Here is a 13,301-nt window from a genome sequence, read left to right on the forward strand (position 1 = left end):
TTACCAGCTGGCTGGAGGAGGTGAGAGCTTGAATTGGAGGCACAGGTCAGAGGTGATGAGCCAGCCAGAGCCCAGTGCCGGGCCTGAGAAAAGAGGGTAGGTTGCACTTGACCAACCCGGGCAGCTGGGGGGCAGAGGAAGTCCCCCCAAGGCCAGTAGACTCTGAGTATCGCCCTGCTCTGATCGTAATGGTGTGCCCTGGGCGGCCAGATTCTTCACAACAGTGCTTCCCAAACTACGGGTGGTAAAGGACCAGGTTTTTGTTTTTTGTTCTAAAACCGTGTGTCCAGCCCAGCGAAGATCAATATTTTGATCTACACCCTTCAGTGAGGCAAGTCCACTGATCATGTGCTTGGAGGTCAGGCAATTTCAAGGCTCTATACACATTTCTGAATGCTTGCCCTCCACCGTTATTGGTAAAAACACAGTTTATGGACCCTACTGACCACTTTCACCCTCACAACCACCCAAGAGTTAGGAACTATGGTTCTCGTTGTACAGATGAGAAAACTGGGACCCGGACAGGTTTCTAACCGATCCAAGGTCACACAGAACTGGAAAGTTGCAGCGAGCAGAGATTTACTCTGTCCCCACTCGAGTCATACGACCCCATCAGGCAGCCCTGTCACTTGACCTCTTTTCCTGGGGTTCTTCAGGTTGTTTTCAGTGCTCTTCACTCCTTTTCTCTGGAGGCCGAATCATGCAGTGGCTTTGAGTCAAGAAAAGGAGGCCGTAGAGGGGAGAGCCTTTGCCAGAGGTGACCTCACAGCCCATGTCCCCAGGGCACAGTGGCTGGAGCATGCGGAGAGCTCAGAGCCGGTGGGGACCTTGCCAGAGTGGCCGGGAGCACCGACCCTGAGCCGGGCATCATTCCTAGGGCTCTGCTACCAACGTGGGCTGAGAAGGCGAGGAGGAAGTGTCCCATGGCGTCCTGCCCAAGGACAGTCCCTTTAGTGACCCCAGGGGGTATTTAGCAGTGGCTACAAGCGACAACAGAACATCGGAGCACCCATCACCTGCCAGGCATGGGGCGAAGTGCGGAGACATTCTGTGTTTGCTCTTGCTCTGTGGAAGGATCTAGAGGATGAAATCTTGGGTTTTTTTCTTTTCTGCATCGAGTTCTTTCCCGCTCTGAGACTGAGGCCAGGCTTTCGGGTTCCCTCGCCTCAGGGATATTTGCAGAGACACAAGAGAATGGATTTGGAACAGTCTCCTTTTCAGGCTTCCGGGAAAGCCTACGCTCAGGAGGAGATTGTGTCAGAAAAGGGGACAGGCAGTGCCTCTGGGGCAAGCGAGGTGGCAACCAACAGTGAGAGATCCCAAGTTCTCAGGGGAGGAGCTGGAAGCCGCTGGGTTTGTGGGTAGGGGAGGCTGAGGTCCATTTTCTGGGGCCGTGGGTGAACTGTGGGCCTAGAGAGATTCATTCATTCATTCATTCATTCATTCATCAAATGTTCACCAAAAATCCATCTGTGGATGCATCCGTCTAGGTTCTCAGACTTAAAACAAGCTGGACTTTAGGAAAACAACAGCACACTCATTTCATAGAGTAGGAGTCTCTCATCCAGCCCCAGGCTGTGATCATCCCTCCAGACTCTGCTTGCTCGTCCTGCCCTCCCCCCACCCCCCCCAGCAGGACACTCTTGCTCCAAACCTTGATATTCAGTGGCTCCGTCTCAGCAAAGGATAGGGTGCATATTCCTTGCTGGAACACGCCAAGCCACTAGAACGGAATCAACTAGGCCTGCGCATGATCACCACTTGCACACACTCCTTGACACCCACGTGTGCACACTTGCCCCTCACCCTCCACCTCCAGGCTAGCTCTTCCCCTTCCGGCCTCATCCCCAGGACATCCTTTCCACATGTTTCGTGCTCAGGCAAGGCACGGCCACTCCGTACAATATGCTCTCAGCTCTCCGCTCCCATCCTTACGCTGTTTCCTCTGCCCCAGATGATGTTTGGATTTCCCGTTCCTCATCACAGCGAAATCTTACGAACTGCCCGAGGCCCAGCTCCCGTCACCTCCGCCGGGAAGCCTTCTCTGATTTCCATGGTCAGAATGCATGCTTACCACTCCCTGCCTCCAGCCAGCCTGACTCACAGGACTCACTATACCCTCCTCGCTTTCCAGCCGTCACCTTCCGGTTCCTCTGCACAGCACGCTGCTGCTGGCTACCCTCCAGGCGGCCCACAAGCTCCCTTCCCACCAGGCTAGAGTCTCCTCCCCAACTTGTTCCTGTTATTGCCCGGATGACAGACGCACACAGGCTCAGCAAACGCCCAGCTCGGACAGGAACAGGTACACACAGGCTCCCGAAAGGGACAGCCCAGGAAGAGCCTCCGCTTATGAGGTGGGTTCAACCTGCTGGAGGAATGTTCTCCTTTTGAAGGTTGGGGGCTGAATTAACCCGGGGTTTATTGAGAAGAAAACCAATAAAAGAGGGAAAACGACGATGAACTCCTGAAAACGATCAAAGCTGTTCAAAAGAAAATGTAATCGTGGCACACCATGTGTATTATACTTTTTAAGTTTATTTATTTCTTTATTGAGAGAGAGCCAGAGAGAGAGAGAGAGAGAGAGCAAGCGGGGATGGGGCAGAGAGAGAGGGAGGGAGAGAGTCCCAAGAAGGCTCTGCGCTGAGAGCCACCCAGCTGCCCCACAACATGTGTTCTTATTTTTATATAATCATAGTCATGTCAGTACTGAGCAGAGATTTAAGTGAAAACTGTGATACACTCTGGGAAGTGCTAAGATGGTTGCCTCACTTCCGAAATCGGGATGCTGCATGTTTTCTGTTTTGTCATTTGACGGTACTCATCGACTTCTTAAAACCGAGCACGTACGCGGGGCGCCTGGATGGCCCCGTAGGTGGAGCACACAACTCTTGGTTTCGGCTCAGGTTCGCGGGATCAAGCCCCACGTCGGGCTCTGGGCTGACTGCAAGGAGCCTGCTTGGGATTTTCTCTCTCTCCCTCTCTTCTCTGACCCTCCTTTGCTCACGTGCTCTCTCTCTCTCTCTCTCTCTCTCTCTCAAAACAAATAAATAGATATTAAAAAAAAAAAAAAAAACCTGAGCACAGACATTGCTTCGAAGACAAGTTGACTGCGACTACTTCCCTTAGCAGACCCTGACATCCGTGCCTCCCTCCGTGGTGGAGCCGGGCTGCAGAAAGGGAGCCCCCGCCCTTCAGCTCTCAGGGCAGCTCCCTCGGGAGGAGTGTGGGGAGTCTGCTGGGACACAGCTGATGCATCTGGTTGGGTTTTATTGTCATGCCTCGGAATTGTGGGGCAAACTACTCCTCCTTAACTGGCACGTCGCCTGGTAGGTGGAGGCGAGGCGGAAGACGTTAGGGAGAAGGGTGTTTGGGAACGACGGGCAGGCCAGGGATGGGTGTTTGTTTTCCTTCGGAGGCCCAGACACTTCTGGTAACCATTGTTCCCCAGCGTGGTTTTTTGAAAACTCACTCTTTGCGAATTCCACGGGCCGCCCAGACGGATTCGTCCGTCTAGGAATTTGAGGAGCCAAGAGCAGAAATAACATTTTATGAGAGAAGAGGGGGGATCAAAGCCAGCAGGCTTTCTGCAGAACCCTCTCAGGTCTTGCACTTTGGGGATCGCACCTTGTTACTGGCCCCCCAGCCTCACCAGGTTGGTTTTTAACAAGCTGCCCTCCTGCGTGCTCTGGCTTTTTGTCAGCATTTTCCAGGCAAACTGCTGTTTCTCCTGGTGCTGGGACAAGTCCCCCGTGACCCCAAAGCAGGACCCAGACCCCGCCATCCAAGGGGTCTTGTGCTTTGTTTGCCAACATACCCGGGTCTTCTTTTATGATGTTCTTTTCACCCATAAAGCAATGGCTTAGATTTCTCTACATGCTTTATGGTTCATAAAAAACACCTCGTTGATCTATGTTATATCAACATGGGATGGGCAAGGATTATCGTTTCCATTTTACAGGCGGGGAAACTGAGGCTCAGAGAGGTAAAGGGACTTGCCCTGACCACACAGCTAGAAAGGGCAGAGTTTGGGGCGCCTGGGTGGCGCAGTCGGTTAAGCGGCCGACTTCAGCCAGGTCACGATCTCGCGGTCCGTGAGTTCGAGCCCCGCGTCGGGCTCTGGGCTGATGGCTCAGAGCCTGGAGCCTGTTTCTGATTCTGTGTCTCCCTCTCTCTCTGCCCCTCCCCCGTTCATGCTCTGTCTCTCTCTGTCCCCAAAAAAATAAATAAACGTTAAAAAAAAAAAATTTTTAAAAAAAAAAGAAAGGGCAGAGTTGGGAATTGAACCCAGGTCTCCTGAGGCCTCCTTCAGAGTTCTGCCCAACATCAGGCACTCTGAAGGTGTGCCAACTCCAAGCAGTTGCCTGTGCACCCTCACCATGGCATGGCACCTGGGCTAGCTTGCCTGCCTGCCTGCCTTAGGAGGAACCGGGTCTCCAGGCCTCTCAAGTTCCTGTCCCCTCCCTGACCACAGCCTCCTTTCTAGGTTTCAACTATGAATGCCAGTTGGACAGATAAGGCTAACTCACTCTAAAGGGTGAATGAATGCCACTCAACCCCTCCCAGGTCAGAGTAGCCAGAGCCAGGATTTGATGATAGTTGGAAAGCCAGCTCTGTCACTAGACAGCTGTGGCATTGGGCAAACCTTAAGGCATTCTGGGCCTCAGTGTCCTCTCCTCTAAAATGGAGGCAGTAACGCCTATCACAATAAGGTTTTACAGATCAGACAATCAAAATAACTTATCAACCATACAAAGGAAAAGGTTGACTAACATCAGCTATAATTATAGCTGCCACGGGCCCCACCCCTTTTCTATGAAGGATCCATCATTCTCCCCATTTCACAGATGGGACTACTCACACTCACAGCTAAATTCGACTTGTCCTGGGTCACACAGTGAGTTGGTAGACGTTTCAGGTCTAGGCCTTAGCTCTGCTCCCTCCAAGTTCTATGTTCTTTCACTTTCCGGAAGTCAAACATTTGCCTCCCCATGTAAATATCCACCTTGTGCCTGGGTCAGTCCACGTGGTTCAGCTTTCAGAGAGTAGCTAGCTCATCAATTCTTTCACTAGGAACTCGTATGTGTGTTAGGATTCCTTGGGCTGCAAGTAACAATCCATACCTAAAACACGAGGAAAATATATGACGTCATACAACCAGCAATCTAGCGACCCCAGAGCTGGTGAGTTTGGGCTCAGTGACATTGCCAGAGAGTGGCAGTGTCGATGCAGCATTTCTAGGAATTCACATAGGCAGGATGGAGCTCATGGAAGAAGGGAGGCTGTTTCCTGCCTAGTATCTTTGCTTGTTAGTGAGGAAGATTTTCCAGAAGCTACCCCTCCTTCCCAAGCAGAATTTCCCTTATATCTCACTGGCCAAGGCTGCATCACAGGCCCGGACTAAACCCATCACTGGCGAGGAATAGAGAATTGCCAAGATCAGCTCAGGCTAATCAACACCCACCCCTGGGTGTCGCCTCCCGGAACATATGGGAAGGTGAGTGCCTAAGAAAATCAGCGTTCTGGCAAGAACCTAGAGCAGTGCTGTGCAGTAGAACTTTCTGCCGTGATGGAAACGCTCTGTGTCTCTGTTGTGCAATATGGAATAGTATACCTACCATTTCAGGCTTGGCGGGTCTAGAGGGGCTATGTGAGTGTGCATGCGTGCATGCGTGTGTGTGTGTGTCTGTCTGTCAGATAGGTAGCCAAGGGTCTGCTGCACAGTTAATGAGCTTTCCTGGGGATACTTATATTCTCTTTCCCCCAAAATGGAAAGAGAGGCTAATTGCAGGTCATAAACTGGTGGGTACAGATGGAAGATGAAAAGCCCCCAGTGGTCCCAGGTTAAATAGAAGGTGAGGACCCCAGAACCTTGGAGGAGAGGCCCCCACTGAGCAGCCCTGGCCGAAGCAGACACCAGGACCTCCTGGACAGAGCGGGGGCAGAGACCCTGAGACCTGACCTCCTCATGTGCTTTTTGTCTCCCCTCCCTTGCCTGCCTGTTCCCTCCATCCTTCTCCCTACTCTCCTCCCTTTCTCCCCCCTCTGTCTCTTCTTTCCTCCCCCTCCCTTCCTGTTCCCTCTCTTACCTCCCCCTTCTTTTGTGTCTCATCATCCCATCAGATTTTAAACTGTTGTCAAAGACTTTCTCCAAACCCCTTCTCTTTCCTGGGTTTGCCAAATCCTGCTTCCCCCTGTCTCCTTTGCTCAGCTCCCTGCCTCTAATTTATCACTGTCTTTTCTAGCATGTGACTCTCACTTGGAAGAGGAGCCTTCTGGAGACACAGTCCCTGGACCCCAAGTCATGAGTCTGACCTTGGAAACGCCTGGCCCCCAGAGCAGGACCATGGCAGGAGCTGGAAGAACGGTTTGGGAAAGGAAAGGGGCTTCTCGGAGCCCCTCAACTCACATAGCACAGTAGGAGGTGGGGACAGCTTGGGGCAGCTGTGGCAAGGACTCAGGTGCTTAGAGATCATCCCTCTCTCCGCATGGCCTGGGATTCTTGGGCAGACCGTGGGGGTGTGAGATGAGGCAGGGTCTTAAATCTAGGCAAGGGAGTCAAAGGGCCAGCCACAACTCTTCATAAGGAGGGTGGAAGCAGCTTGAAACTCTCCTCCGGGCCCCCCACCCCTCGCTGACTGAAGTGGTTTCAGCAGATGTGGGCACAATACCAGCACAGGGCCTTGGAGCTGAGCTGGCCTATCGGTCCCCTCTCCTTCCACAGCTGGAGGACCCGGGCCAGACGAGAGAGACAGGAGGTCCTGCCTATGTGGGCCGGGACCCTGAGACTCTCTCCCTGTTCCCAGCAGACTGTGCCATGGGTCCCCCTTGTCCCGGAAAGCTGCTGTACCTGACTGAAAGTGCCACTCTCTGAGGGCTCCCCAAATTTCTAAAACCTGGGAGTCCTGTCCTGGGCCTGTGCAGCTCTCTGGAAGGAGGGATGACTTCATCAGGATGCTTTCCAGGTTTCTGGTCTTTGCCATATGTTTAAGGGCAAAACGCCATCACCCAGACCCTTTCAAAGAGCCCAAATGGCTTTCAAATGGGACAGAAAGGGGCTTCTGCTCTCCAGGAAAATCCCCCACCCCAAGTCATAAACAGCCTGGGTAACCCTACCTCAGAGCGTCCACGCCATAAATGCTGGCTTTGTTCGGGGAAGGGGCCTGGGAGAGGGATCAAGTCTGAGCGCGGTGATTGCTTTCCCTCCTGGGGTCTGTGTGGGTGGGAGATGTCCGCGTCCCCGTGCCGAGCAACACGGCCCACCCAGGTGGTGATGGACAGAGCTGGGACCGGCCTGGACCCTGAACACAGAGATGGGGGTTGGGCGATATGGCCCGGCTGGAGGGCTTTCTCATACACACGCCTGTTCTGCTACCAGGCAGACCGCCTCTCTAAGCAAACAAGTCCCTGGGTCCGGCCTCACTCCTAAGATCCTCCCTCCATCCATCCCTCCTGCCCTCCTTTTGCTCCGGCACTGACCCTCTCGCGGGGTGCCAGGGCCCCTTGCCCTCTTTATCTCCTTGCCTCTGTTTAACATGTCTCTTCCTCATCTGCTTATCCGGTCCTGGGCTTCTGTCAAGGTCTAAGTCAAAAGCTGCCACTTCCTAGAAGCCCTTCCAGATTTCCAGCCAGAGTCGAACAATTTCCCCTCTAAGTTTGTCGATGACCAACTCTTTTTCAAGACTGCATCCTTGTAATACTAATAACTAGTATTAACTGAGCACTTACTATGCACTTGTCCAAAGTCTAAGTCTTCTATGATCACTAACTCACGTAACCTTATAACAGTCCTATGAAGTAGGTACTGAAATGATTTCCTTTTACAAATGAGGAAGCTGAGGCACAGAGACATTGAGCAGACTGCTCAGAGCCACACAGCCAGTAAGTGGCACAGCCTGGATTTAGTTCTGGACAGTCTGGGTCCAGAACCTGGGCTCTTTGACCTCCTGCCTCCTCTCTCAAAGTGGTTTGTGAACACGGGGCTGACTTGTGGCTTTTTTTTTTTTTAATTTTTTTTAATGTGTATTTATTATTGAGAGACAGAGAGAGACAGAGCATAAGCAAGGGAGGGGAAGAGAGAGAGGGAGACACAGAATCCGAAGCAGGCTCCAGGCTCTGAGCTGTCAGCACAGAACCTGAGGTGGGGCTGGAACTCACAAACTACGAGGTCATGACCTGAGCCGAAGTTGGACACTTAACCGACTGAGCCACCCAGGCGCCCCTGACTGGGGGCTTTGAATCAGGGCTGCACCTTCCCTAACAGGGTGACCTTGGTGAGGTCACTCATGTAACCTCATGTGGGAAATAGGGACAACAATAGTTCCTATGCTGCAGTATTGTTACCAGAGTTCAGTGAAATAACATGTGCAAAAAAGCTTTGCACAGAACTCGGCATATAGAGAGCATGCTCAGAAAAGTGCACTGTGCTTACTGTCCCTACCGTGACCCCTCAGCTTAAAGAACGATCCTGCCCAGGGCGCCCGGGGTGGCTCTGTCGGTCGAGCGCCCGACTTCGGCTTGGGTTTTGATCTCGTGGTTGGTGAGTTCGAGCCCCGCATCGGCCTTGCTGCTGTCAGTGTGGAACCCTCTTCCTCTCTCTTCCCCTCCCTCCCTTGCTTATGCGTGCACTCTCTCTCTTTCAAAAATAAATAAACATTAAAAAAAAAAAATTAAAAAAGAACAATCCTGGCTTGTAGGCCCAAGCATGGAGGGCCTTGCCAGGTAGGCACTTGGCAAAGGACTCACACGGGATGAGCCCAAGTGTAAGGACCACCCCTGCCCAGGACCCTGGCGAGGCCTGCCCATGTGGCACGGGGAGGGGGGTGGTCCAGGCCAGTGCTGCCACCTGGCACTTCCCCGTCTTACCACCCCAGAAACAAGGCACCCTCATTTTCACAGAGCCATAAGGGCAAAATTCCAACATCAGAAAACTAGCCAGCCAACCAAGGAACCAACCAAAGACACTCTGGAAATAATAGGATTGAGGTCAGAGGCCCAGAGTGATAAGATTCCTTTGTGTCTTTTGTGAGAGGAATCAGTCACATTGTCTCCAGGCTCAGGTCTTGACCTCCCGGTTTGTGAGTTTGTGAGTTCCAGCCCCCTGTCGGGCTCTGTGCTGACAGCTCCGAGCCTGGAGCCTGTTTCGGATTCTGTGCCTCCCCCTCTCTCTGCCCCTCCCCTACTCATGCTCCGTCTCTCTCTGTCTGTCAATAATAAATAAACGTTAGAAACAAACTAACTATTGTCTTCCTTGCAGACAGGGGAATCGTACTATCTCAAAAGATGTATGTGTGTGGACAATAATCCCTGGAGGTAATGAGCAAGAGTAAAGAGAGTTGTGATGTTAAGTGTGGCATGGGGGGGGGTGGGGTGGGGGGATGTGTTTCCAGAACATTCTTTAAGGGTGTTGTTATAGCCCCTCACCCTATTAAAAAACATTGCAAGCAAACAATGTTGTTTCAGACACATTTGTTGTGCTGTACCTGTTCCCCCTGTCTTCTGGGCAAATGTCTTCTCCCCCCAACTCCCAGGTCACGGGGTCCTGGGGTTCTGATTCCACACCTGGCTCCCAGGTTGGACTTGTGACCCAGTTCTGGCTTTTTAGAGCCTCAGATGGCTTGGGCCATGGAGGGTGGCTCAGAAGTGAACGTATGAGACTCATTTCAAGGACTTTGGTTAGAACAGTTGGGGGAGTGTGGGCCTTGGCTGCTGGTGGCCACATGAAGAGGACTCACCTCCACACAGGACCATCCCTGGCTCACCGCCTCCATTCCCCCTTCCTCCCCATTTCGCCCCGCCGAATTTTAGGTTCCCGTAGCTTGCCAGCGGGACTCTTACTGATCTTTTCTCTACATGTTAATGTCTGCTCTGAGAACCCTGGAGCCCATCCACAGCTCAGAGGGTTCGCCCCAGCACCATCTAGCCCACTGACCTTGAACTACCCTCTCACTGCCCACAGGTTCATCTCCAGCTGTCCACATCTGGCCCAGTTCTGCTAGAAATTCTGTCCCCATGGGAGAAGGGGGACTGCTCTGGGCTGCTCCAGAGTCAGCTAGCAAATTCCTAAAGCCTTAACAGGTTGGTTTTCATTAAAGGCTTGAAAATTCTGGACAGCCAAACACGTCTCTTTGGGGTAATGATATTTGCAGGCCCCGAGGCCTGACTTCCAGCTCCTGGGAATGGCTGCTGTCTGCCTCCCAACAGCCATCACTTTGGGTCCTGGACTACCTGAAGCCTCTTCCACCCTCCTGGAACACTCCAGAGGCTGGGATCTTACTGGATGGAACAGAACCCAACTATTACAAACTAGACATCCAGACAGGAGGGACCAGAGGGCCATAGGCACAGGCCCCAGAAAGCACAGCCCAGCCTCAAGCTTGAGTCTCCAGCACAGCCAGCATATCCCTCTTCCTTCTGCCCTTGGGGGCCCCCTGGGGTACAGTTCCTGCCCTCCCGTCTCACAGGCTGCTGAGCAAACAAAATGATGCGATTATGTAACTGTAAAGTGTCAGACGCTGTTTCCCCAGTTCTTTGCAGGAATTTGTGCCTCTTTGGTTTGAAGGGTTTTTTTTGTTTTTTGTCTTCCTTTGTACAGAATTCCGTTCAGGCCACCCCCTCAGCACCTCCCACCAAGTAATTTAAAGGGAGTGATGCCCCTAGAGCTGGAGGAATAATCATGATTATCTGCACGGACATTTGTGGTGCCAGGGAAGAGACCCGGATCCCCTCATGTGAACCAACGTAGCAAGTGAACAGTTAACGTGGGGCGCACGCCGGCTTCTCCCTGTTCTGAACGCCCCGTTCATGCCCCATAGGTGCTATCGATGGGAGTGACTCACGTTTCTAAAGGAGAACCAGGTCAAAGGGATTTGTTTTTGTCCCACCAGCTCATGCCCATCCCACCTCTGACGTTGGTGAGGAAGCTCTCAGATAAGGAATCGGAGGACTGTTTCGGGAAAGGTGATGTGGTCTTTCCCCTCCCCTCTGAACCGTGAGTCTGTGCAGTGGGGACATTGGAGCTGGCCCGCAGCACCGGCTGCAGCCGACTTGGGGACGAGCGTGCGACCCTCATTTTTGTATCCTCTGCTCCGGGCTTGTGGCCGGGGCAGGACTGAAGTCACAGGAATGGCTCTGTGAACACTACTGGCCACTCCTTTCAGACGAAGACTCCTCCGTGGTGCTGTGTGTGGTCTGGCAGCTACAATCAAATCCAGACAGGCCACTAGGGCAGGAAGGAGCCAGCAGATTCAGTGGGCGCAGGAATCCATTCACTCATTGGATCAGCATTCATTCATTCAAAAAATATTTGATGCGCTATGTGCCAGGCCTTGGGGATGGAATGGTGAGGCTGACAGTTGGGGGCCCCTCTCCCACTCTGGTCAGGGAGTAGGCAGTGGTATTGCAGTGTGACAATCACCGCTGTGCCACCGGAGCCCACGACAGGGGCATTGCTATGGGTCCACTTGTGCCCCCCCACACCCCCCAAAAAAGATATGTCGAAGTCTTAACACCTGGGACCTATGCATGCGCCTTTATTTGGGAACAGGGTCTTTGCAGTTGTGATCAAGTGGAAGTCATTAGGGTGAGCCCTAGTCCGCCATGACCAGTGCCCTTCTCAGAAGAGCAGAAGAGACAGACACAGAGATACTCAGAGAAGACGCCATAAGGGAGGCAGACACCGGAGTGATGTTTCTACACACTAAGAATTCCTGGCAACACCAGAAGCTTAGAGAAAGGCATGGGACACAGTCTCTCCAGAGCCTTCAGAGACAGCATGACTCTGTTGACACCTTGATTTGGGACTTCAAGCCTCCAAATCAGTGAGAGGATATGTTGCTGTTCTTTAAAGTTACTTGGTTTGTGGTATTTGGTTATAACAGCTCTAGGAGACTAATATAGGCACGTCACCTGTCTGGAGGTACCAACTTGGAAGCCTTGGAGGAGGAGAAGGAAGACATGGAGGAGGAGGAGGGGGAGGAGAGGAAGGAAGGGGAAGAGGGGGAGGAGGGGGAGGAGGAGGAGGGGGAGGAGGAGGGGGAGAAGGAGGAGGGGGAGGAGGAGAAGAAGGAGGAGGGGGAGGAGAGGAATGAGGAAGGGGAGGAGGAGGAGGGGGACTAGGGGGAGGAGGAGGAGAGGGAGGAGGAGGGGGAGGAAGAGGAAGAGGTGGAGGAGGAGGGGGAGGAAGCGCACACCCCGTGGCATAGCAGTGATTGTGACACTGTAACACCATTGCTGGTCCACCTGCCTACTCCCTGACCAGAATGGAGGAGGGGCCCCCAACTGTCAGCCTCACCATTCCATCCCCAAGGCCATGCAAAGTCCCTTTGGCAGGCAGAATAATGGTCCCCCAGAGATGTCCATGCCCTAGTCCCTGGAACGTGTGAACATGTCACCTCTCATGGTGGAGCAGTCTTTGCAGATGTGACTAAGATAAGAAACTTGAGGTGGAGAGATTGTGCTTGACCATCTGAGCAGACTCAGTGTAATCCCCAGGGTCCATGTTAGAAGGAGGCAGGAGGGTCAGAGTCAGAGAAGCAGTGTGACAATGGAAGCAGAGTAAGGGAGGGAAATAGAAAGATGTCACACTGCTGGCCTCTAAGAGGACACAGCCATGAGCTGGGAAATGCAGGCAGCCTCTAGAAGGAAAGGCAAGGCAAGGGAACACGTTTTTCCCCTAGAGCTTCCATAAGGAACCTGCCCTGCTGACACCTGGACTTCTGCCCTGCGAGACCGATTTTGGACTTCTGACCTCCAGAACTGAAAGATGATAGATGCATGTTGCTTTAAGCCACTAGGTTTGCAGAATGTGTTACCAGCAGTAGGTGATGAATACAACCCCTGTCTGTTTTGTTTCAGTGTTAGTTTTCACCCCCCAAAATGAGTCCAGTTCTCCCGCGCTGACATTGGCCTCTGCTCCAGCGTAGGTGTTAAATGTCATGTGTGTGTGTGTTGGGGAAATGTACAGTGCTCCTTCATGTGTATATGTTTTTTTTAAGTTTGTTTACTTTGAGAGAAAGAGAGAGAGAGAGAGACAGAGAGAGAGACAGAGACAGAGAGAGAATCCCAAGCAGGCTTCATACTGTCAGCACAGAGCCTGACGCAGGGCTTAAACTCATGAACCTTGAGATCACGACCTGAGCCGGAATCAAGTGTCAGACGCTTAACAGACTGAGCCACCCAGGCGCCCCGATTCTAGTTTTTGCTAGCCACCCAGGCGCTTCCTTTCTAGTTTTTGCCAGGATTATTGGTGTCATAGTTGTCTGAGGGCCATGAGCTCGCATATGCCTTCATATAGTTTGTAGCCA

This window comes from Puma concolor, chromosome B3, assembly GCF_028749965.1.
Source record: "Puma concolor isolate L17-30 chromosome B3, mPumCon1.1.hap2, whole genome shotgun sequence".
In the NCBI taxonomy this organism is placed as follows: domain Eukaryota; kingdom Metazoa; phylum Chordata; class Mammalia; order Carnivora; family Felidae; genus Puma; species Puma concolor.